The sequence below is a fragment of the Sus scrofa genome, chromosome 16, assembly GCF_000003025.6.
Source record: "Sus scrofa isolate TJ Tabasco breed Duroc chromosome 16, Sscrofa11.1, whole genome shotgun sequence".
NCBI lineage: Eukaryota > Metazoa > Chordata > Mammalia > Artiodactyla > Suidae > Sus > Sus scrofa.
This window is the reverse complement of record NC_010458.4, coordinates 8678677-8701959: the sequence shown is the minus strand read 5'-3', so window position 1 is coordinate 8701959 and position 23283 is coordinate 8678677. Positions and strand designations below refer to the sequence as shown.

Here is a 23283-nt window from a genome sequence, read left to right as displayed (position 1 = left end):
ACCCTGTATTCCTCCATCTTCTCATAACTTGCCAACCTCTGGCTGTTACTTCTGTCTGCAGTAACCATTCTCTACATGCCCAGGTTGACCTGAAATAGACTACCAGATATTTCTCCAGCAATGATGGGTTTATTTAGAATCAACAGGGAATTGCCATTCAGGGTCTACCACCATGGTGAGCCATGAAAGCTTCACAAGAGAAGGAGAGCACTTTCATAGAGGAGAAAAGGAAGTTGGGAGGGCCATAGTAAACAGAATCCATGACTTTTCATTGTCTGAGTTCTTGCCAGGAAAGAAGAATCTTCTTCCTCTTGGGCTCTACTATTGTAGCAAAGGATAAGAGCTCCCTCTTTTGGTCTCCCAACTCTATTGAACTGAGGTTTCTCTTAATGTTTTACACCATCGTGGCTTTAGTCCTCATTTCTTTTAGCTCTCTGAATTCTACCACTAACTCCATTGTCACTCTTTACCCAGTATCTTACCACTTTATACCCATAACATCACCCAACATATATGATATGCACTCGTCCATTTGTTTATTGTTTATAATTCCTCTAATTGGAAGGAAAACTCCTTGAGAGTCGAACTCGATCTGTTTTGTTCTTTGTCATATCCTAGCCCTAAATCAGTGGCTGGTACTCAGTAAACATCTTTGTTCTTAATGTTGCGTTCAAATAATCCCCAAATATATTTTCATTAAAAATACCTGTTTCTTTAGCGGAAGATTCCTCTGGCTTTATCTTTGTCTAAACCTCTACTTGCACAAGGATTTTGCAATGATCTTCTAGTGGTTTCCCTTTGTTCTTTAATTGTATTTTGAAAGTAGATCAGGGTGACAGCAGCAGGAGAAAGAATTGATAATCTCACTACAGTACTGTTATATACTGGGCTAGATGTGCAAATCAGGATGCTATTGTTTATTTCCAAAAATACTCAAGGTTATTTGTTAGGAAGATTATTTCTTGGAATGGCTACTTCAATGTCTCTCCTTCTTGATTCAAATAATAAATTAGTTGACTGTCTTGGAGCTAAGAACCCTCCACTTAGAGACATGTACAACACACAAACACCTCTAAGACAATTAAAAATAACAATAATAAGTAGCAACAAATTAGTTGACTATCTGGAGCCAAGAACCCTCCACTTAGAGACATGTACAACACACAAACACCTCTAAGACAATTAAAAATAACAATAATAAGTAGCAACAAATTGAAATGAGTAACAATGCAATTCCAGTCATCAATAGTAATAATGTAGATCTTAAAGATATTTTAAGGGAAAAAAATTGAGATTATATCATAAAACACATAAGAAGACTTTTAGAAAACTCTTTAAAAAGTCTCTTTTCTGCTGAAGTTCTTCTAATTAAGCCTGTTCTACATCACTTATCTCCCTCTTATCATGCACCTCCTGCCTAATGTATTCTCACCTTCTCTCTGTAATGGCTGTTCTAATTTCTATTCCCTTCTTAAATATTCCCCTCAGAAATTAATGTTATGATTATTGAAATTTTTAACCTAAATTCTTACTTCTGTTGCTGTTTTGACAAGAAAGCTTCATGAAAACTTTTGCATTGACCTTATTGTTTTTTAGCCAACTCATGCGGTTGCTATTGCTAATGACATTTTTGAAATGTCTTCTATTGAAATACTTTGATCAAAAGCTACAAGAGCTACATTTCTTACAGCCATTTTCATTACTTTATTGTCATGCCTTGTGTATCACACAGCTAAATTCTGAAATCAGACACTTGGCTCAGGAATACAATCATTCTGCCAGAGACAGAAGTGTGAAGTGGTTTGTTGTTTTTGTTTGGGGGTGGGGGAGAGAAATGTTGCATGTTTTGAATACAAAATGCTTTCAATAAAGTTGCAAGCTGAAAACACAGTTTTTAACAGATAGAGAACAACAACAAAAAAGACTAAGGACTAATATGTTGGCTGAAAGTAAGAGCATCTCGAATGGGGAACAATGCATCTAATTCCTCTTTCAATAAATGGGAATACAGTGGCATTCTGTTGCTGAAAACAGATGCCAGCAGTTTATCTCCTAAATGCTTCAATATGGTGAACTTGACTCAGTATTTCCCAGCATGGAATGAAATCTTTAGAAATACTGCTATTTACTAAAATAAAGAATTTGTTAAAATATCATTAGCATATTAGAAACATCTGTACCCCCTTCACTGTAAGAACAAAAGAACAAGTTCTCTAAGAATAAGCAACAAATCTCCAATGACTATATTGTGTCTTATTTTATGCCAACACAGCCTGCTTTGCATGAGAATTTTAATTAAAAAAAAAATCAGTAGAAGTATTCTAATCACACTAGACTCTCAGTCTTGGGGCAAATTTTCAAACTGAGCTAAAAATAATATTTTAGTACCCACACCACAATTCAGGTTGAAATTCTCCCACATGAGTAATGACTTCAAAATTTCAGCTAGCAACAAAGGATATGTACATGTGTAAGTATGTATTGGGAGAGAGAGACTATGAATAATTTGCATTATGAAGAATTATATATATATTGTTTTCAGGTGAGCAAAATTTGCAATGCCAGACTGTCTTTTTGGCATGCAGATTATTTCCAGCTGAAAACAATCAAGGCTCAAAAGGCTCAGGAATATGCTTTGACCTTTCCTGTAGCTGCCTGAAAAACAGAGTTATCTGCAAGGAATCTCGGCTAAGTGTGACAAAGAAAACTTGGCAGGGCCTAGAGATGAGTCCATTCTGTGTCCCATTGTCTCTATACCCAGCAGACAGTTGTTTACCAAACATTTGTTCATCCATCCCCATGTCAATTGGCTCGCTCCCCTTTGAAGTCTTAAACCACTCTCCCCCTACTTCCTCTTTTGCTTTCAGATGAAGGGTATATTTACGGTGAGGACCCTGGCCATTTTGGTAGGTTACTTAGTCTTTCTGGGTCTCCCTCTGTACTGAACAAACTTTGTGTGTCCAACCCAAACAAACTGGAACATCAGAGTTTAGAGCAGAGAAAAGGTTTATTGCAGGGCCAAGCAAAGGGAACAGGTGGATCATGCTCAAAAACCCTGAATTCCCTGACGGATTTGGGAAAAAAGTTTTTATAGGCAAAACTGAGAGTGAGGGCTGCTGGGTGTTGACTTTCTCCTGATTGGTTGATGGTGAGGTAACAAGGCAGTGATCTAGGAATCTTGGGCTCAGCCAGAAGTCTCCATCCTCCACCTGGGCGGGGCCTTAGTTCCTATAGAGGAGCTCAAAGATATTGTTAGGTATATTCCTTGAAGAGGAACCAGGACCCTGCCCCAAGCTGCACTCTGGTTTCTTGACAGCTCCTCCCTGGTTTCTGCATCTCCTCCCTTCCCTATCAAGCATTTGAATTTGCCTTTTGGAACTCAGGGAAGGTCAAGGAAACTGAATGAAACCTGTTTCCTAAAAACAAGTAACAGGGGACACAGAAAGGCTTTGTGCCTGGGAGGACCCCACATGGTCCTTCATAGTTTGATCCCAAGTATGTATGTTGTTAAACTTTTGTTTGATTTTTTCCCGTTAATCTGTCCCATGTCAATATACTTCTTAGACCATTCAAAAGAACCTAGAAGACAGAGGAAAATTTCTTCCTCCCCAACAACTACTAACAATAAGAATAAATTACATTTATGTGTTTACTAATTTACTATAGTTATAACTTGTTAGTAAAGCAGTATTGATTCTTCACACATTTGGCTAATTACATGACAGTGTTTGATGATACACTATCATGTCAATGAATAGCAAAATACCCTAAGAGAAAACTTAGGTAAAAATTATAGCAAATATAAAAGGAAGTAAAATTTGTACATCTATTAGTTTCAAGAAGTTTCATGTAAAATATATTTCCTTGACTAAGGTGATTTTTGTGACCCTAATTAGACATTTGAATTCTTTGCTTGTCAGAGCAGGAACTCAGTTTTAGTTAATAACTATCCATGCAACTCCAAGTAATCATCTTTTGCTTTAAAGAAAGAAATAATTATGATACTCTACCATCATCTTCACTGCTTTGATAGTAGAGAGAACCTGATCTCATCTTATGAATCTGCTAATTACAGTTGACCCTTGAACAACACATGTTTTAACTATGTGCGTCCACTTATACATGGATTTTTTTTTTTTTCCTATACAAAATTCTACAGTGCAAGACCCACAGTTGATTTAATCTGTGGATATGGCACTGAAACTAAGCAGGATCCTGTGGGGCCCTCTGGGGAACAAAAGCCTTTCCATGTCCCCAGTTTCTTATTTATAAGATAAAGACTTTAGCCTCCCAGAACTTCTTGAATACCAAAGAGTAGATTCAAACAACTGCTAATCAGGGAAGTTAGGGGATGCAGAAACAAAAAGAGAAGCAGTCAAGAAATATTATTACAGCTCTGAAAGCAGGATCTTGGTTCTTCCTCAAGGGATATACACAGTATCTCTGAAAGAGTTCCCTGGTGGTCTAGTAGCTAGGATTTGGCACTTTCAATGCTGCAGCCCAGGTTCAGTCCCTGGTCTGGAAATTGAGATTCCACATCAAGCCACTGTACATCATGGCCAAAAAAAAACAAAAATAAAAGCAAAATCTTTGAGTTCTTCTGGAGGAAGCAAGTGCTTTATTAGTTAGAGGAGTTCTTACTAGCAGTCAAAAAATAAATTTCCATATTTCCATGGCTTAATCTACTTAAAATGTATTTATTTCCCAACTTGATGGAGCTGAACATAAGCTTCCTAGGAGAGCTCTGCTCCAAGGGGTGACTCAGGTAACCAGGCTGTTTCTCCATCTTGGAATTCTTTGCCTTCAACATTTGGATAGACAGAGTGTGCAGAATAATCCTAAGGATCAGGATTAGAAGAATTTTATATCACTTGGGTCCATGTTGCTTTAGTCATAATTGTGACATAGGCCTACCCTAACAGCAAAGGTGGCTTGCAAATGTAATTTTCCTGTGATTTTGAGGAATGGAAACTAGACTGGTGAACATCTACCTAATTCCACCCAAATAAAAAGGAAAAAAAATGTTAATGGAAAAAAATGTTGAATCTCCCCTGTTGAGCCTGTTTCCATACAAAATGCCTGTACAATACCTAGGAGTTCCTCTGAAGCTTTGACTTGGGTAGAAAGAATACTTAGGAGATGGAGTTCCTGTCGTGGCTCAGTGGTTAATGAATCCAACTAGAAACCATGAGGTTGCGGGTTTGGTCCCTGGCCTTGCTCAGTGGGTTAAGGATCCGGCATTGCCGTGACCTGTGGTGTAGGTTGCAGACGTGGCTTGGATCCCACGTTGCTGTGGCTGTGGCGTAGGACAGCTCCGATTAGACCCCTAGCCTGGGAACCTCCATGTGCCCCAGGTGTGGCCCTAGAAAAGACAAAAAGACAAAAAAAAAAAAAAAAAAAAAAAAAAAATTAATTAAAAAAAAAGAATACTTAGGAGAAAAAAAACCTTATGTGCAAAAGCAGATTCATAAGATGAGATCAGGTTCTCTCTACTATCAAAGCAAAGACAAAAAAAATTAATTTAAAAAAAAGAATACTTAGGAGAAAAAAAATCTTATGTGCAAAGGTGAAAAGTAGGTTCTTTTGCTATTCTCAAGAAAGAAAGAATTTCCCCTGTAGCTCAGTGCATCATGATCCTGACTAGTATTCATGAGGATGTGGGTTCAATCCCTGGCCTTGCTCAGTGGGTTAAGGATCGTCATCTGTAGCTCTGATTTGATCTGTAGCCTGGGAACTTCCATATGCTCCAGGTGTGTCCCAAAAAAGCAGGAAAAAAAAAATACAACAGAGGGAATTAAGAAAACTATCACTATTGTATAAACTACAATTATATAAATGCTGTCTTACTTGAAACCATTTTGCTAGTATTTGAGCAGTTGAAAGTAATGACCAAAAGATTTAAAAAATTACGGATTAACCCAATTGTTAATTGCCAGTTAATAAAAATTATCCTTAATTTGAGACATCAAAGTACTAGAAAAAAAATAGAAGACAAATCTGCTTGTGATTTAGGCTTCTATTCCAAGGAAGATAATTTTTAAACTTTTTTTTTTTTTTTTTTTTGCTTTGCTGTGAATAAATAGATTTAATTAAGAAAAAGTACAAGTATATTTTCAATATTTCAGATTCTCATATTTTTCATTGTTTTTACACTTTCTTGCATGTTAAGTTGACATGAATAGTAGCTAAAGAAATTAGCCATGTATTTCACATTCAAAATCCAAATCCCTAAGGGTCATTGAAGTAATCCTTGAAAAAATATTTAGTATTTTCGAAAGTGTAACTAAAATGGTATAAACACCAAAATGTAAGCTAAATGGCTAAAAGCACACATTGCTATCATTTGGTAGATTTCGCTAAGTGAAAGCACTGCTTTTCACCTGTATCTATAGCTAATCCAAGCTTAACAAGAACAAAATAAGCAAGCATTAATTTTGTACATCATAAACTTTGGTAGATAAGTATTCAACTGTGGATTCCATGGAGGAGAAAGTCAACAATTCTCAGCTTCAGTTCTGGGAAATACATTATTATCTTGTTTTCCAAAGACATATATTTGGTAACCCCATATGGAGAAAGTCCAAAGTTTGAGAAGTGCCAACTAACAATTTCACTTGCCATCTACCTCTATAAGAATTACATTGCTAGCAACCATAGCCACTGACCTTCAACACACCTTAAAGGGGTTCAGAATGGAGATCAGGAGTGAGGCACTCTGTGCTCTGGGAAAAGATGGCACGACAGACCTTCACAAACTTAGATATTTTCAGAAGATTTTATGAGCCCAAATTATTGAGCCTCTGCCAAAATGTGTGCTTGACTGCATGTATGCCTCTTCACCAAAATCCTATCTAATACTGACTTTCCCCTCACCTCTTCAGAGCAGTTGCTCAGAGCTTTCTGAGATGCTGTTTCTGGCCCATAGTCCTCATTTTGTCCCAAATAAAACTTAGCTCTTACATTGTACATATTTTTCGGTTGACAGAGTTAATCTATACACTTGTCCTGATCGCTCTCTCTCTCCCTCTTTCAGTTAATGGTGATTCCACCTAATTATCTACATTATATAATAACATTAAAAAATATAAGGAGCAAGTTTCTTGGTGGCCTAATGGTTAAGGATTGAAGCTCTGTCTCTGCTGTAGCTTTGGCTAGATTTCTGGCCAAGGAACCTCCATCTGCTGTGGGCATGGCCAAAAAAATTAAAAAACAAAAATAACAATATAGGGGAGGAAAATAATTTTTCCTCTACTATTCTAGTTTCTTGGCTGTGACCCCTTAATAAAAGACATTTTAATAGGGGAAAAACAAACAGAAGTTTAATAACATGTATATACTTCCTGTATACATGGAAGGGACTCAGAAAAACTGAGTAACTCCCGGAAATGGCCTAAACATTTACTTAAAATTCCATCTCCAGCTAAAGACAAAAGAAGATCTTGGAGTGGGGGAAGGAAGGCAGTTATAAGGAGTTATCAAACAAAGCACAATAAAGGAAGGTATGGTTTTTATGCAGATTTAAATCTGTTGCTTTCTTCATTGATAAGAGCTGTTAGTTTTTAATCATCCTTCTCTTCCTTGTTCTGGGAAGGAGGAAAATTACAAAGGAAGATTTTCCTTATAAGTATAAATATCTCTTATAAAAGAGTAACTTCTGTTAGGTTTTGAGAGCTTCCCTGTCTGCTGTTTCTTAAAAATAATATTTCTTAAAAATATTCCTTGTGCCGAAGAAATACATTTTGTTTGGGGTGGCAAATTCTGCTCCCCTTTAGAAATATACCGAAATGTTGCTTCACTTCCTAATCCAAGTGTCTAGTTTCAAATTACTTTGTCAACTTTTCATTTCTAAGCGTCTAATCCAAAGTCTTTCTTCTTTTATTCTTAAAAAATGTCTTTATCATTCAAAAACCTCTTTGAAGTGGGAAAGGAGCAAAGTAGGAGGTGAGTAATTAAGTCTTTAAGAAAACAATCTGCTGTTTCCACAAAAACAAAACCAAACCAAAATACACCCGTAACTGCCTCCTAAATTACCACACTAAGAAATACGAAACTCAGAAGACTATCCATCCTAGCCTTCAAAAGCAGGACACAGAGGCTTAATAGGGACTCGCTTGAGAGGGTCTGGATAAGGGCAGCCTGATAAGCAGGTATTTGCCAAGTTGGGGAGCTAGTTCAGCATTGGCATAGGTGCCCTCCTCCACTGCTTTGGGACATATAGAGTCAACATTTAGTCTGTTGTTTTACATGTAAAGCCTTTATCAATTAATCTCTTTTTTTTCATATTTAAGTATTTGTTCTTAGTGTCCCTGCTGAGGCTGAGCTGCAAAAAAAAAAAAAAAAAAAAAAAAAAAATGTGCTATTTTAAATGTATTGAACATTTCTCAGTAGGAACTCTTCCAGTCAAAAGATGTTTTCTTCTAACCTGCACCCCTAAACCACTTTCTTCAGTTTGCTTTTAGGATTAGTCTCAGTTACTGTTCCCATTCTAATCATAAAGACCCAGACCGTTCTATGCCTGTGTCATTATTCATGCCAACAATAGAAGGGACATGTATCGTATGGAAGACCCATACAAGGCATCAGCAAACCTGCTTTTCTTCTTCATGAAAGTAGTCTATGGAGGCAGATAGAAAATTTGCTGGGTCATAACAGGTAACACTTGCACCCAGTTTACTAAGTGCTAGATACTCATAAGTGGTTAATGTGGCTTATGTAATTTACAGTTGTCCCTCTCTATCATCAGGGGATTGCTGCTAGACCTGCTGGCAGATATCAAAATCTGAGGATGCCCAAGTGCCATAGTTGGCCCCTCTTGTCCTGATCTGTGCACACAGGTCAGGAGAATTTCTGGCATGGCGAGGTGAAAAAAAAAGAAGAGTTTATTGAGATAAGAGATGTTGCTAGCTCAGTGGGACAACTTCCTGATGATCAGGGAGGGTGGACTCCAGACGCTTAGTCCCATCTGTTTATGTAGCCCAGGGAGAGGGGAAGTCTTAGGATACACCTACTTACCTGAAGATTGGTTGGGAAAGAGGTGCCTTATGATACATTTGCTGGTTAGTTGTAGGTGTATAAGGCCCCTGTAGGGGTGGAGTGAGGACTGGGTCACATACCTTTCCTAGCAGAGGGTAGGAAGGAGTAGGCCAGGTTGCGCAAGGTGGAGGAGGAGGTATTACAATGAGACAGATAGGGTGATGATAAGTGTCTAGTATCTGGTCTTGGCCAGAGGCTTTGAGTTCTGTCTCCTTGAAGAGGCCTTGAAGTCCAACACCTCTGAGGTTCCAAATTCCTGGATTCAACTATCCATTGACTGTGAGGTACTGTAGTATTTATTGAAAAAATCTGGGTGAAGATACATCTGTGGAGTTCAAACTCATGTCGTTCAAGGGTTGACTATATTTCTCATTACATGCATTTGAGGAAATCATTGATTCCCTTTACAAATGGGAAAGCTGAGTTTCCCATCCCAGCACAGTGGAAATGAATCTGACTAGGAACCATGAGGTTGCGGGTTCAATCCCTGGCCTCGCTCAGTGGGTTAAGGATCCGGCATTGCCATGAGCTTTAGTGGAGGTTGCAGACTCGGCTTGGATCTGGTGTTGCTGTGGCTGTGGTGTAGGCTGGCAACTGTAAGTAGCCTCGATTGGACCCCTAGCCTGGGAACCTCGATATGCTGTGAGTCCGGCCCTAAAAAGCAAAAATAAACAAACAAACAAAAAACGAGGAAGCTGAAGCAAAGAGAGTTGAATAAGTTCCCTGAGGTTTGCTCTCTAAGGACTGGCTTTGAATCCTGGCAGCCTGAGACTGCCAACCCAAGAAACCACAAGAGTATCATCCACAAATCGGGACTTGTGATAAGGATGTTAATGGCAGGAGTGAGGGGGTTTATAAAAGGCAAATAACAGAAGGAACCAAAGGGAGTTCCCAGGGACTATATCCTGGAAAGCACTATTTAGAGGGTCCAGGTGTGGTTTCAGGGAAGGTGAAAAATAAAGTTAAGGTTGAGTGTGGCCTGGATTGTGAGAGGGGGCCAGGGCTGCGTTCATTTATTTGAGGGAAAGGTTTTTTTTTTTTTTTTTTTTTTTTTTAAAAAAAAAAGTATTGGGAAGTTTATAGTAGTTGTTTCGACATGGAGGATATTTGGGGTTAGATTGTGCCTTCCCCCTTCACTCCCCTTTCACCCCCACTTCACACTTAAACTCATGTGTTGATGGCCTATGCCTCGGTACATCATGTTGCTGAAACTAGGCCTCTGTCCACAGATGCTGAACAGGAACACAGAGACAGAGTTTTGGATAAGGGAGAAAAAAAGTAGCTCTTACTGCTTTGCCAGGCAAAGAAGGCCACAGCAGGGTAATGCCTTAAAGACTGTGTCCTCCATTGGGAGTTTTATAGTAAAAAGGAGAAAATCAGGGTTCCAGTTAAGAATCAGTGTTGACGGCAAACACACATTGCTCTTTCTTTGGGGAATCTTTGGTCATCCAGATTTGTGTCATGAGATCTCAGTGTGTCCCTGGTGGTCTCTGGGTTATGGTACCTCAGTTTTTCCTAAAATAAAAATACTTGTGAAAAGAGCCTATTGATCAGAGTTTAGGGCAATCTAGGAAAGTCACCCCTAAAAAACGCCCATCATGTGTTTACAATCTTTGACCCACAGGCAATTGTGCTCAGGGTGCCTAATCTGTGGCTCACAGGTGATTGTGTTTAGGTGCAGTTAGGCTGGGGAGAAGCACAAGAAAGAGTTCTAAACTCTTCAGTTTTAAATTGGTTATTTCTAAAAGAAGCATTAAGGAATATAGCTTTTCTCTTAGCTATATTAGGTGCCTGCATCAGCTAGAATATGCCTGTATTTGGAAATAAAGCCATTAAAGTGGTGATTAAGGTAAAATGAGGTCACATGAGCAGGCCCTACTCCAATATGACTGATCTCCTTATATGAAGAGGTGGTTAGAACACAGACACACAGCGAGAAGACCATGTGAGCACATAGTGAGAAGTGTGCTATCAAGGAGAGAGGACTCAGCAGGGGACAAACCTGCAGACCACTTGACCTTGGACTTCTACCTCCAGAACATTAACAAAATACATTTGTTATTTAAACCACCCAGTCTGTGATATTTTGTTATGACATCCATCATTATCAGCCTTCTGAGATATAGAATAGAGCAGAAAAAGAAGTGTGTGTGTGTCTATATATATTCCCTTTATTTTGGACATTATTATAAGCAAAATAGATGAATATTTGCTCTCAAAATATACTTTACATCAAAGTTCATAGGAGTTCCCATCGTGGCACAGTGGTAACGAATCCGACTAGGAACCATGAAGTTGCAGGTTTGATCCTTGGCTTCACTCAGTGGGTTAAGGGTATGGCATTGCTGTGAGCTGTGGTGTAGATCACAGACACAGCTCGGATCTGGTGTTGCTGTGGCTGTGGTGTAGCCCAGCAGCTATAGCTCCCATTGGACCCCTAGCCTGGGAACTTCCATATGCCATGGGTGCGGCCCTAAAAAGCAAAAAAAAAAAAAAGTTCAGAAAAGCATTATTCATAATAACCAAAAGATGGAAAAAACACAAATGTCTATTAACAGATGAATGAATCAGCACAATGTGGCATATACATTTAATGGACTATTATTCAGCCCTAAGGAATTAAAGTTGTATACATGCTACAGCACGGATCTTGAAAACATTATTCTGAGAGAAAAAAGCCAGACATTAAGGTATGACAATGGAATAATTCCACTTAGATGAGTCATCTACAATAAGCATATTCATAGAGACAGTGTAGAATAGAGGTTACCAGAGGTTGAGGAGAGGGGAAGATGTGGAATTATTTAATGAATATGAAATTTCTCTTTGGGATTATAAAAAGTTCTGAAGATGAATGCTGGTGATGGTTTGCACAACCTTGCAAATGTGCTTACTCTCACTGGATTGTATGCTCAAAAGTGGTTAAATGGTAACATTTATGTTGTATATATTTTATCACAATTAAAAAAAAAAATCTGTCCTTAAAGAATTTACTTAATATGGGAAAAGCAAATCACAAAACACAGAAGATGGAGATAAATCCTGAGGAAATTCAATAAAACAGTGAATAGCATGTAAAGTATATGCGTGTGCATTATGTGCGAGACACATGGATGTGCAGGGATTGCCATTTTACTAGAATACCTGGGCAAATTTGTGGAAGAAGTGGCATTAAAGAAATGATCTCCAAGAAGTGAGAGTGTTACCCATTCAGAGACCTAATGTTTGTTCACAATCTTGGGAATTTCTTGGGTGAAATTCAAAACTGGCTTTGAAGGTCAGGAGAAATTGAAGACAGAGGCAGACCAGTCTGGGTGGTTTGCTACCTGGCAGATAATAAGCAAAAAGATACCTCACCTATGAGTCTAGTCTCAGAAGCTGCAAGGTGAGTAGATCTCCCCACCAGCCCACCTGAATTGTGAAACCTTACATAGAGGCCTTAATGGGGTTCGATCACTTACTAGTCTCAATGCCATGTTGCTCTCTCAAGGCTGCATTTTTCAGTGGCTCCTAGAAAGGAACCATGGATAGAATGTGCTTTCCAGGATGTGCTTGATTGCCTGGGTCCAGTTGAGTGTCAACCAGCGGTCACTTCCTCTTGCTCACCCCCTACAACACACAGGGAGAATTTATGCCTGGCATTGGAACAGAGCTTTTAATGACTCTGGGAACAGAGGAGGATTGCGGGCTGTCGAATTGAAGGAGAGAAGTGGTGACGTTAGAAACATCTTGGGGATCTAGAACACATGGGTACTAAAGGGCATTCTATAAACATTTTGTTTTTGTTTTGTTTTGTAGTCTGAGAGAGATAGGAGGTTACTAGACTCTTCTGAGCAGACTCATATTTCACGACAAAACCGTGGGAAACCCACTGATACAGTCTCATTCCCTCACTTAACACATGTGTGCATCATGGCCTAGGAAGGCTAATATGTTTCCCTATAAATTGCAGAGCAGAGATTGGTACCCATGTTTCCCGACTCCTGTTTGTACACCGTTTCCCACCATGTGATTCCAGTTCATTACGTCACTCAGAGGAATTTGTGGACAGCAGCTGCTCAACAGTGGTGATCTTTAATTAATTACCACTACTCCAAGCAGTTAGTATAATTTAACTTGCCTCTGAAATTCATAGGAAGCATGCTTTTAAAGGTATCTATACATCTAAATTATTTATATCTATATCCATTTCTATCTATTATCTATATATGTATATACATATGTGCATATATGTATATTATCACATAAATAATATGGGTGTACATTGCATATGCATATGATTCATATATATAATACACAAATTATAAATGTGTATGTTTGGAGATATATTTAATATATTAATTAACATTATATCAGTATACGTGTGTATATGTGTATTATACTTACAGAATTACCTGTATGTGACTATATGAATTATAGCTCAAAACACCTAGGCTCCAGGTCTCAGCTGAGACCAATTGAGTCTTTAGGGTCTGAGAATGAGATCTGAGTGGGTGTTGTTTCAATGTTGTTGAGTTCAAAAAGGTGAGCCAGGTAATTCTAATTTGTCCCCAAGGTTATAAATACTCAAAAGGAGATAGCGTGGAGGCTGCAAGGAAGAACAGAGGAAAGAAAGGCCATGGACTGAGGTTTTGGGGCAGCAAAATAGAGGTAACTTATGACATTTTTTAGTCTCTAATGTTTAATTATGCTAACTTTTTTTTTTCTAAGTTTTCTTTCTTTTGGCTGCTGTAATTGCCATGATAAATTCTATATTAAAGTATGGGAACTTTGTATTTTTCTACAAATAACTCAGTTGAAGGTATTATCATTCAGCTACCTATTTAGTTTTCTTTGTTCTCCTTTCAAAATGCAGTCACAAGTGTTGCTTTTATAAATCCTCTTGTCCAATGATATGTGAGTCTGATTTTGTTTTTAAGAGGGCATTTGAAAGCATTTCAAGTAAATTGTCAGTTTTGAAGAGCACTGCAATCAACTACTGCAAAAACAGAAAACTAAAAGGATAGACATGTTTCAGTACATTGCTTACAAGCCAACAATTTGGCAAGGGCTGTTACAAAGAACCCTTGTCGGTACTGAATGGACATACGACACAGCAAAATAGGCATGGGATTTGTCAAAGGTATTTCCTAAGGCATTGAATTCCTGGAATGAACAGTCTGGGTACTAGAAATTTGCCTGAAAATATTACTTTGTAACAGTTTGGTTGAGACAGTTTTTAAGCACTGCAGGATTTTTTTTATGTTTTTGTGTTTTCTTCTAGAACATGATAATGGCAAAAAAAAGTACTAGTTAAGAACCAGTGACCTACTTACTGTTCTCTGTTGGGAAGTATCATCTTGTCCCTTATTTTTCTAGTCACAGATGGTTTACAATACAGTCTCTCCTTTTAGGTAATTTGAAGAAATATTCACAAGCCCTGCCCCATTTTTATGCTTCCCTAAAGGCCTCTCCTCCTATTCCTCCTCCTTCTCCTTTGGGTTTTACTAGTTTTGGTGCATCCACAAATTGGTGCCAGCAGAGAGTCAAAGCCAATGGAATCAAGAGGTGGATCAAGGTGGGTGAGAGTGTCTCAACCTCAGTTTGATCCACGTGCTGACCCAAACCTCAGTCTTGTTTTTGTGAGAGTCATTCACAAGTTCTAACCCTCTGGTCCTCAGGCCCTCCACTCAACACCTCTTTATCCAACCCAAAGCAAACACCACATTTCTTGTCACTCACTCCAGTGGGTGATGACACCATAACCTCTGCTAAAAACATCAGTTGAGTTAGCTGGGAAGCTTCTTAAGAAGTTGGGGAAGAGGATAAGGCCATGGGAATCACAATCGGGGGGGCTTTAAGGAGAAAGAACACATAGCAAATGTCTGTTATTGCCACAAGTTCATTTCTCATAATTAGCTCAATTATGAACACACACACACACACACACACTACAGGTAATACCTAGATACACACTCGGGAAAGTTTTTATGTTTGTCAAAAGTTCAGAAATAACAGAAGTAAAACCAATAGACTTGCTAAGGTAGTAATTAGTAATGGTTTATTGTGAACATACCAAAAAATACGGATTGCAAACTGGGAGTATTCAAATCAAAATGTGGAATAAAGCTCTGGGGTATAATGTTTTAAAGCAGCTTGTATTGTGAGGAGGTTGTGACTGTTTATTCTTCGTAGCGATTTTTTTTATTTATGATATTAGAATTTTCTTAAATGATAGGGAATTGGTTAGTGTTTACTTGATATTAATTTTGGTGAAGAGTTTTTCACTTTTGATTTCTAGAGGCATAAACAAGAAATGACTCAGGTCAAGTCAGTGTTGTGAAATAAATTAAGCTTTGCTTATGACTAAACTGATACTGGTCTGCTTAGGGAATTTTTAAGGCTGGTCTCCATTTGTTTTTTATTTTAACAACTTCTAGTTCTTTCCATTAAAGAAGTGGATATAAAATTTTAGTAACACAAAATGGAGATTCAGCTGTTTTATTGGTAATCAGCTTTTTCCCACTGTATTGGTTCCCTGTCTTTCCTCCAGAGACCCTCATTTGCATTGTAAAGTGGTATACAGCTGAGTCTGTATACCAGCAGCCAGACAAACTCGGGAAACTAGTCTTATTTTAGATGGCTAAAATTCCACACTTAGAACAGTCATCATCACCTGTGTTTCCATGGTTTCAGTTAATGATGTTCCTAGTTTGATGCTTCATAGGTCCCAGCAATAGTGGAATGATAGCAGAAAGAGTGAAAATAGCAGGCTCTCATGCCCTCTTCAAGTTACCGTATGGCAGATGCTTGAATGTAGATTTATTCCTTTTAAAAAATGTTTAATCTGTTAGTGCTCTGGAAGGTTTATAAACTGCCATAAAGTTTACTAGATGAGAGTGTTTTCACATTACACAAAACCAGTGTCTGTGAATCCTTCCTGAACCTCCTATTAACAACTTCCAGCAATATCAGCAGTCTGCAATTTTAGTCTTTAATGACACCTATCCTATTACAAGCAGGAAAAAAAAAGTCTCAATTTATATAAAGAAGTCATAATCAGGTGATAATATCTACTCCCTTTAATTAGTGTTATAATTATGTAGGTAATTATTTCTAAATGTATGAAAGTATAATGTAAAATAGGAACAAGTAAATGACATATCCATGCACTTTTTTTTTTCTCTGTACAAATATTAGTGTTGGTGGGGAGGTCATGAAACCCATTAGGGTATTAAGTACCTTTGAAAGCTGAAGAGTAAATGACAAATGGAAGAAAGGTTCAGAAAATGGAAGCTGAATGTACAGAAATTAGGGCTAATTTTAGATCCCATGAAATTATTTTCTGACATAAATGCCTAAGAAAAACATGTAACACATGAGAAAATAGTTTTCTACTCAAATCAGTATATGGTAACAAAGAATAAACTTCCAGAGGGAAAATCTTTTTGAAGCTCAAGATATACAGGTGTAAGAAACAGAAATTAAAAAACAGACATTTATAGAGTTCCTGTTGTGGCTTAGTGGATTAAGAAACTGACATAGTGTCCATGAGGATGTGGGTTCCATCCCTGGCCTTGCTTTGAGGGTTAAAGATTCTGTATTGCCGCAAGCTGCAACGTAGGTAACAGATGGGCTCAGATCCACTGCAGCTGGGGTACAGGTCTGCAGCTGCAGCTCTGATTTCACCGCTAGCCCAAGAATTTCCTTATGCTGTGGGTGTGGCCATAAAAAGAAAAAAAAAATTTTTGAGCAAAATCTTCCAAATACTATCTAGGGAAAACAATAAAAATTTAGTATACTAAACAAATGTTTACAAGAACAGACCAAAGGTTCAAAATTATGTCCCAGCAGCATACCCAAGGAGTATTCTTCCTTTGCCACATTTGTATTACATATAAATATTCTCTTTTCTTGGGAAAAGTCTTGTCTTGAGAAATACCCCTAAAGAATCAATATTTCTTTTAGAAATATAAATGATGATCAAAGGAGTTCCCGTTGTGGCTCAGTGGTCAACGAATCTGACTAGGAACCATGAGGTTGCAGGTTCAATCCCTAACCTTGCTCAGTGGGTTGAAGAACTGGAGTTGCTGTGAGCTGTGGTGTAGGTCACAGCCGCGGCTTGGATCCCATGTGGCTGTGGCTGTGGCCAGTGGCTACAGCTCCGATTCCATCCTCTAGCCCAGGAACCTGCATATATGCTGCGGGGGCGATCCCAGAAAAGGCAAAAAGACAAAAAAAAAAAAAAAAAAAAAAGATCAAAAATTAGAGGAGAAAAATTTAGAAAACTGAGAAAAAAATTAATACTCAAAGTAATCTATTAACATTTTTTATGAATATGATCATTTGATATGCAATAATTGTTTTAATTAGAAATTAATGAACAAAATTAGATGTTACCCTATGGCCATGATTTTCCCTGGTAATAGAAAAATATTATTAAAATTAAAACTCCAAGTAGATAGGTATAAAATTTGTGGATAAAAAAGTATAAAAATGGGTAATAGTAATTTTTCCTGAAAATAACTTAATTTTAATTTTGAAAAGCCTACTACTTCATCAGGATTTAATAAGCCCTCAATAGACCATTGTCTTTTTATTTTGGTTCATATCAAAATCGCTATAGTGACGGGAACAAATTCTGTTTGTTAAAATGGTATAGGCGTCAACAGGCCTAATAAATGAACTACAGTGGTGTGTTCTTAGAAGCCAGGATTGTTAATCTCTACAATCACCCAAACTGTGATTATAGCCTCTCTTAAAAAGAAAATTGGAAATCAGGCAAAAAAATGGCATTCTAATGCAGGCATTCTGGTGTAATTGAGATTGTTTATTCACAGAGTGTTTTGTTTTTCTTATGTGCTGCCAGACATCTGGATAAAGATGGAAAACTTTAGCAAAATATTAATCATCTTTCCAAGTGCCTAAATATTGACTGCATTTGATGTTTCACTCTAAATATTTGATGAAATTTAGCATTATCTACAAAATATAAAATTGTTGTCTCCTTATCTTTAAAGTTATCTTCTCACTCTAGCATTCCACACTTAGAATACTCTGATTTGGAAAGAATATATGATGGAATTTTAGAGTTGGTAGACATTAAAATAATACTGGCCGACCTTAATATTTGTGGCTAATAATTTTAAGAATTAAAAGGTCACTTTTCTATATCATGTGTGGTATTTGTGGCCAAGTGTAACAAGAACCTCTGTCTTATGCAGTAAGAACCTTTTATTTTCTTCCCAATGAAATAGCCCAAAACGCTAAAATCATTAAAATTAAAATGAGAAACTATACAAAGTTCTACCTGTTATTCTCATTACTGTGTAACAGTCTTTGAAGTTCTACTAATTGGAATAATAAAATAAAAATTTGAAAAATAGATAAAAGGATTTATTTTTGTAGAAGATATGATTTATCATGCATCTCCAGTAAAACACTTTTGGAAGTATAGATAAACTTAATGAGTAAACTTTATTAAAAAATAAAACTTTATCTCTTCTAACTTTATTTTATGGGAAATAGTCCATTCTCTTTAATGCAGAATAAAGTAGAATTACAGTTAACAAGTTGGCACAGAACCTACATAAAGAAATTTGTATAATGTAATGGAAAGATAAAAACTAGGTCAGAATATGTGAAAAGTAACTAATATCAGAGTATATAACGCTTATTATGATGAAATTCTTGTTTCCCTACAACTAATAAACAAATATGTTTTAGATAAAATTGCAACAGTAACTTTTGCCTTTAGGTATAATCTTAAATATGTATTAAAGAATAAATAATTGAAAACCATGAAAACTTAGTGTAACTATCAGGAGTATTTGTCATTGACACATACTACAAATCCATCTTTTTTTGTTTTTTTTGTTTTGCTTTAGCTAGGGCCACTCCCATGGCATGTGGAGGTTCCCAGGCTAGGGGTCAAATCGGAGCTGTAGCCACCGGCCTACGCCAAAGCCACAGCAATGCAGGATTCAAGCCGCATCTGCAACCTACACCACAGCTCAGGGCAACGCCGGATCCTTTAACCCACTGAGCAAGGCCAGGGATCGAACCTGTATCCTCATGGTTCCTAGTCAGATTCGTTAACCACTGCACCACGATGGGAACTCTGACAAATCCATCTTAATCAGTGTTATGTAGACAAAAATATACAAGTAAAGCAGGGAAACAAAATTGAACATCCCAGGAGTTCCTGTTGCAGCTGGCTCAGCATTTAATGAACCTGACTAGGATCCATGAGGATGTGGGTTCAATCCCTAGCCTCACTTAATGGGTTAAGGATCTGGTGTTCCCATCAGCTGTGGTGTAGGTCACAGGCGAAGCTCAGATCCTGAATTGCTGTGGTTCTGGTGTAGGTCCACAGCTACAGCTCTGATTGGACCCCTAGCCTAGGAACCTCCATATGCAGTGAGTGTGCACCTAAAAAAAAAAAAAAAAAAAAAAAAAAATTGAACATCCCAAAGTGGATTATAATATACATAACTGTATATACACTGAAAGCCATTTTTTTAAAATCAAAAAAGAAAATAACCCAGAAATTATCTGAAAAAAATGGAGCAAATCAACTCCCGAAAAGAGTTCTGCATCTTGGTGATCACATTTACTGGAAGAGTTGGAGAAAAATAAAAATTCCATTTAGCTTAATTTCTGAGTTATCTGCAAATTAACTTAAGAGTGGAAGAATTCATTATTTCTTAATATCAAATGTACCCAGGTTTCTCTTTTGATTGTCTTCTACATTTAAAGAGGCAATCACACAACATCTCCCATTTCCACACAGGATAAATTCTTTGTTTCAGGCAAATCTCAATGGTGGGGCAACTAGCACAACACCATCTTCCCAGGTAAAGAGCATCAGAATATTTTTTTGCTGATTTATATATCTCCTCATGTGTTTCTTCATCAAACTGTTGTCACAGTTTTCTTTCACATCTCCCAATATCATATTTAAGTGCTGATCATAAGCATGTAACCTGCCTTGAAACGCTCTGTCATTTCTCATTTTCACATGGATTCCTCATCCAGGCTGAGCCTGATGAGATCCAGGGGCTCTTCTACAGTGTTGGTAGTTTGTTGCTGGTCCACATCAGCTGCCATGTTTCAAACCCTTCGCCCTTTCCCCCTTCTCCTGAAAGCCATTTTTTAAACAAACTATGTAATGTGAAATGGAACATAGAAATCGATTACTGATCTAGAAGAGATTTAAGATTTACATTCAAAAGTTAAAACAAAAATGTTCAAAAAACAAAAATGTTGCAAGAAAAAATAGAAATATCTTCTGTGCAAGCAATAGTTTTATAAATCTTGAAAAATTAGCACTGAGGAACCCCTCAATAAATGCAGATATGTATATAAGTTTTTTAAAATGTTCATGAGACCAAACATACTATTGGAATATTACATTGAGTTGGGAATGTTTGTTGTACATGATAATAAAAATTGCCATTTATGACACACAAGAGCTTTTATGTTACTACATTTAAAGCAATTTGTGAGCAACGTAATACTTAATTTTTATTTTAATCTGTACTGATAAATTTTGTATTTAAAAAATATGTGCCATTCACCTGTAAAGTAAATCGCTGTTATTTGGTGATTTTTCTCTCACTTTGATCTTCTGAATTATAGTACCCCTTCTCTTAGCATTTTAGTTATAGATCCTTTTTAGTAAAATGTAACTTTTTTTCTAGTAATTAACCTAGAGATATGAAAATGCATAACTGATAATTCACATTAACCCAAACAAGTCATTTTTGAAAAACTGCTGACATCCTCAAATGATGTGTTTCTGCTTAAATCTTTATGCTTTTTATTTCTATTTTAAACTCATTAATTTTATACAGTTAAAATTTATATTTTCACATCTATTTGTTTTTCTTTTTTCTTCATTTCCATGTATCTCTTTTACTTCTAGTGTACTTTTTCTTGGGCCAAAAAAAGGGTCTCTTATAGTTTAATGTTTGACAACTGTTTTGGAAAATCTTTATTTCACAATTAAAAACATTTTTGTTGGGAATAAAAGCATAGGTTTGCAGGTATTTTCTTTTAGAAATTTAAATATATTTTTGGTCTGTTGTTCCAGTATTTTCTTTAATAGCCCATTGTTCCTTTGAAGAAATATGTATGATGTCCTAGATATGTTTTTTTCTGAGTATTGCTTAGCGATACTTTAGCAAGCATCTGTAGCAAGGGAGTAAACTGATGACTTGATAACTTTTAGTAGTTTTGGGGACTTTGGGCCTTCTCTCCAGTTATTGCCTTTTTTTCCCATTCTCTGTCCTTGCTTCTTGAATTATAATGTAAATTAGATCTCCTTCTCAAATCACTCTTGTAAACATTTTTACTCTTTTTGCTTTTGTTTTTCAGCCTGTACATTTTCTATTGATCTTCCATTTCACTATTCTATCATTTTCATTGTCATTAAATTATCAATTTAGTTCTTAATTTCTATTTTTTAGTTCTATAATTTTCATGTAGTTCTTTCATAAAGGCCATAGCTCTCTTTAAATTTTGTATTCAAGTTGACTTACAGTGTTTTGTCAATTTCTGCTATACAGCAAAGTGACCCAGTTATACATATATATACACATTATTTTTCTCACATTATTCTCCATCATGTTCCATTCTCTTTTCAAATACATATCCTTTCAACAATTTTAACCCCATTAGTCAAAGCTGATTTAAAGGCTATTGCTGGTAACCTCGATGTCAGAGTTACATGTGGATGTGTTCCTATTGCCTCTTCATTCTCTTGGTTCTGGCAATTTTGAAAAATTGGAGAGGTCATGAATACTACTCCTTTTTGCTCCTGAAGATTTACTGCCCTAATATTTAATAGGTAAAATGGAGACCTATCATTCTAATCCAGTCAGGTACTGAGCTGATTCCAGGCTGGGTTGTAGTTTTTATAATACTCAAATTACACTTCAGGGTACCTTTTTACTAAGTCTCCTCCTCCTCGAACAGTTCTGAGTTCGTCTTGGCACTGGGAGTATGCCGCTAACAACTGTCTGATTTCAGTGGTTTCTTACCCTGCACAGCTGAAGACTGGTAAATGCCTATAGGGAATTTGCCTCCTTTCTCTTCAAATCACTGGTCTCTTTAATCCCAGAGATGTTGCTGCTCTGAATCGTTTCTTTACCGTAGGAAATATTTTTGTTTTGGGGAGTCTCCTCAAACTGAAAAATTTTCAAATTTCACTGGCTTCTCTTAGCTCCATCCCTACCCAAGTCTTCCTTGTCTCCTCATTCACACTGAGAATTAACAAGTGCTCTGGGGTAAAAATGTACCTCACTCCATGCTGGTTCACATATCCGTCTCTTAAGTCCTGATTAGCCAGGTAACTCTTAGAAAAAAAGAAGAGTACATGGGAAGTTACCGTTTAACAGATACAGAGTTTTGGTTTGGGGAGAATAAAAAGTTCTGAAGATAGTAGTAATGGGTGCATAACAATGTCAAATATAGTTATGTTATTGAATTTTACACTTAGAATTTACCACTTTATTCATCTTTATGTTATGTATTTTATCACAGTAAAAAGTCCTGATTTGAATCTGTAGTCAAGAAATTAACATGATTTTTTTTATGTATTAGTAAAATTAAAGATTCTCCTACAATGAATCATATCACAACTAGGTTTATTCTATATTTTAACTTCCAAGAACACATTACTGTCATTCTTTTCATTTCAGTGACATAAACAGTCATTTAATTTCCTATGGATTTGTATTTGTATATATATATATTTTTTTAAATGCTACTACTATGCAGCAATTATACTTTATTTGCCAAAGTATGGTAAGCAAAATGAATGTAAAAATTTAGGCAATTAACAGGAAGGAGGAGATCATAAGTAAGATAGACCTTGAAAGGTAAACATAAATATTTTCATGATAATTTAAATTGTTAAAACCAATTAGAACAAGTTACCTTCAGTAATGTTGTTACAATTGATTATTAAGTGCCCAAACATTTTAAAATATGTTTAGAGATATATTAACAGACCATTTCAAGATTCAAAATATTTTTCTTTTGGAGCCATTTTTGTCCTTTCACATTTTCAGCTAAAATGTAAGACTTTCTTTTCCATTTATTCTTCAAGGATAATTCTTCTGGTCTAGTTTCCTGGTTCAGCAAAATGCAAATTCCAAAGTTTGTAAAATAATATGGGAAACAGACTTTTATGTCCGTTTCATGGGGAGGATTATCTTTTCCACTATGATGGAAAGCTTCTTTTGCATCAAAGGAGTCATGTAGAGG

The 23283-nt window shown here is 36.7% G+C and overlaps 1 protein-coding gene and 1 pseudogene across 6 annotated transcripts in view; one reads left to right on the top strand and one right to left on the bottom strand.

The window, feature by feature from the left end:
* CDH18 (cadherin 18) overlaps positions 1 to 23283 on the top strand; it is a 1026794-nt gene that overhangs the window by 415087 nt on the left and 588424 nt on the right. For 2 of the 6 annotated variants that reach the window (XM_021076965.1, XM_021076967.1), the window contains one exon: positions 13589 to 13683. The exons of the other annotated variants lie outside the window; for them this stretch is intronic. The gene's annotated coding sequence lies outside the window, so the exon portion shown is untranslated. The remainder of the gene's footprint in view (positions 1 to 13588; positions 13684 to 23283) is intronic. 6 annotated transcript variants of the gene reach the window in all.
* LOC110257310 lies at positions 19432 to 22131 on the bottom strand (annotated as a pseudogene).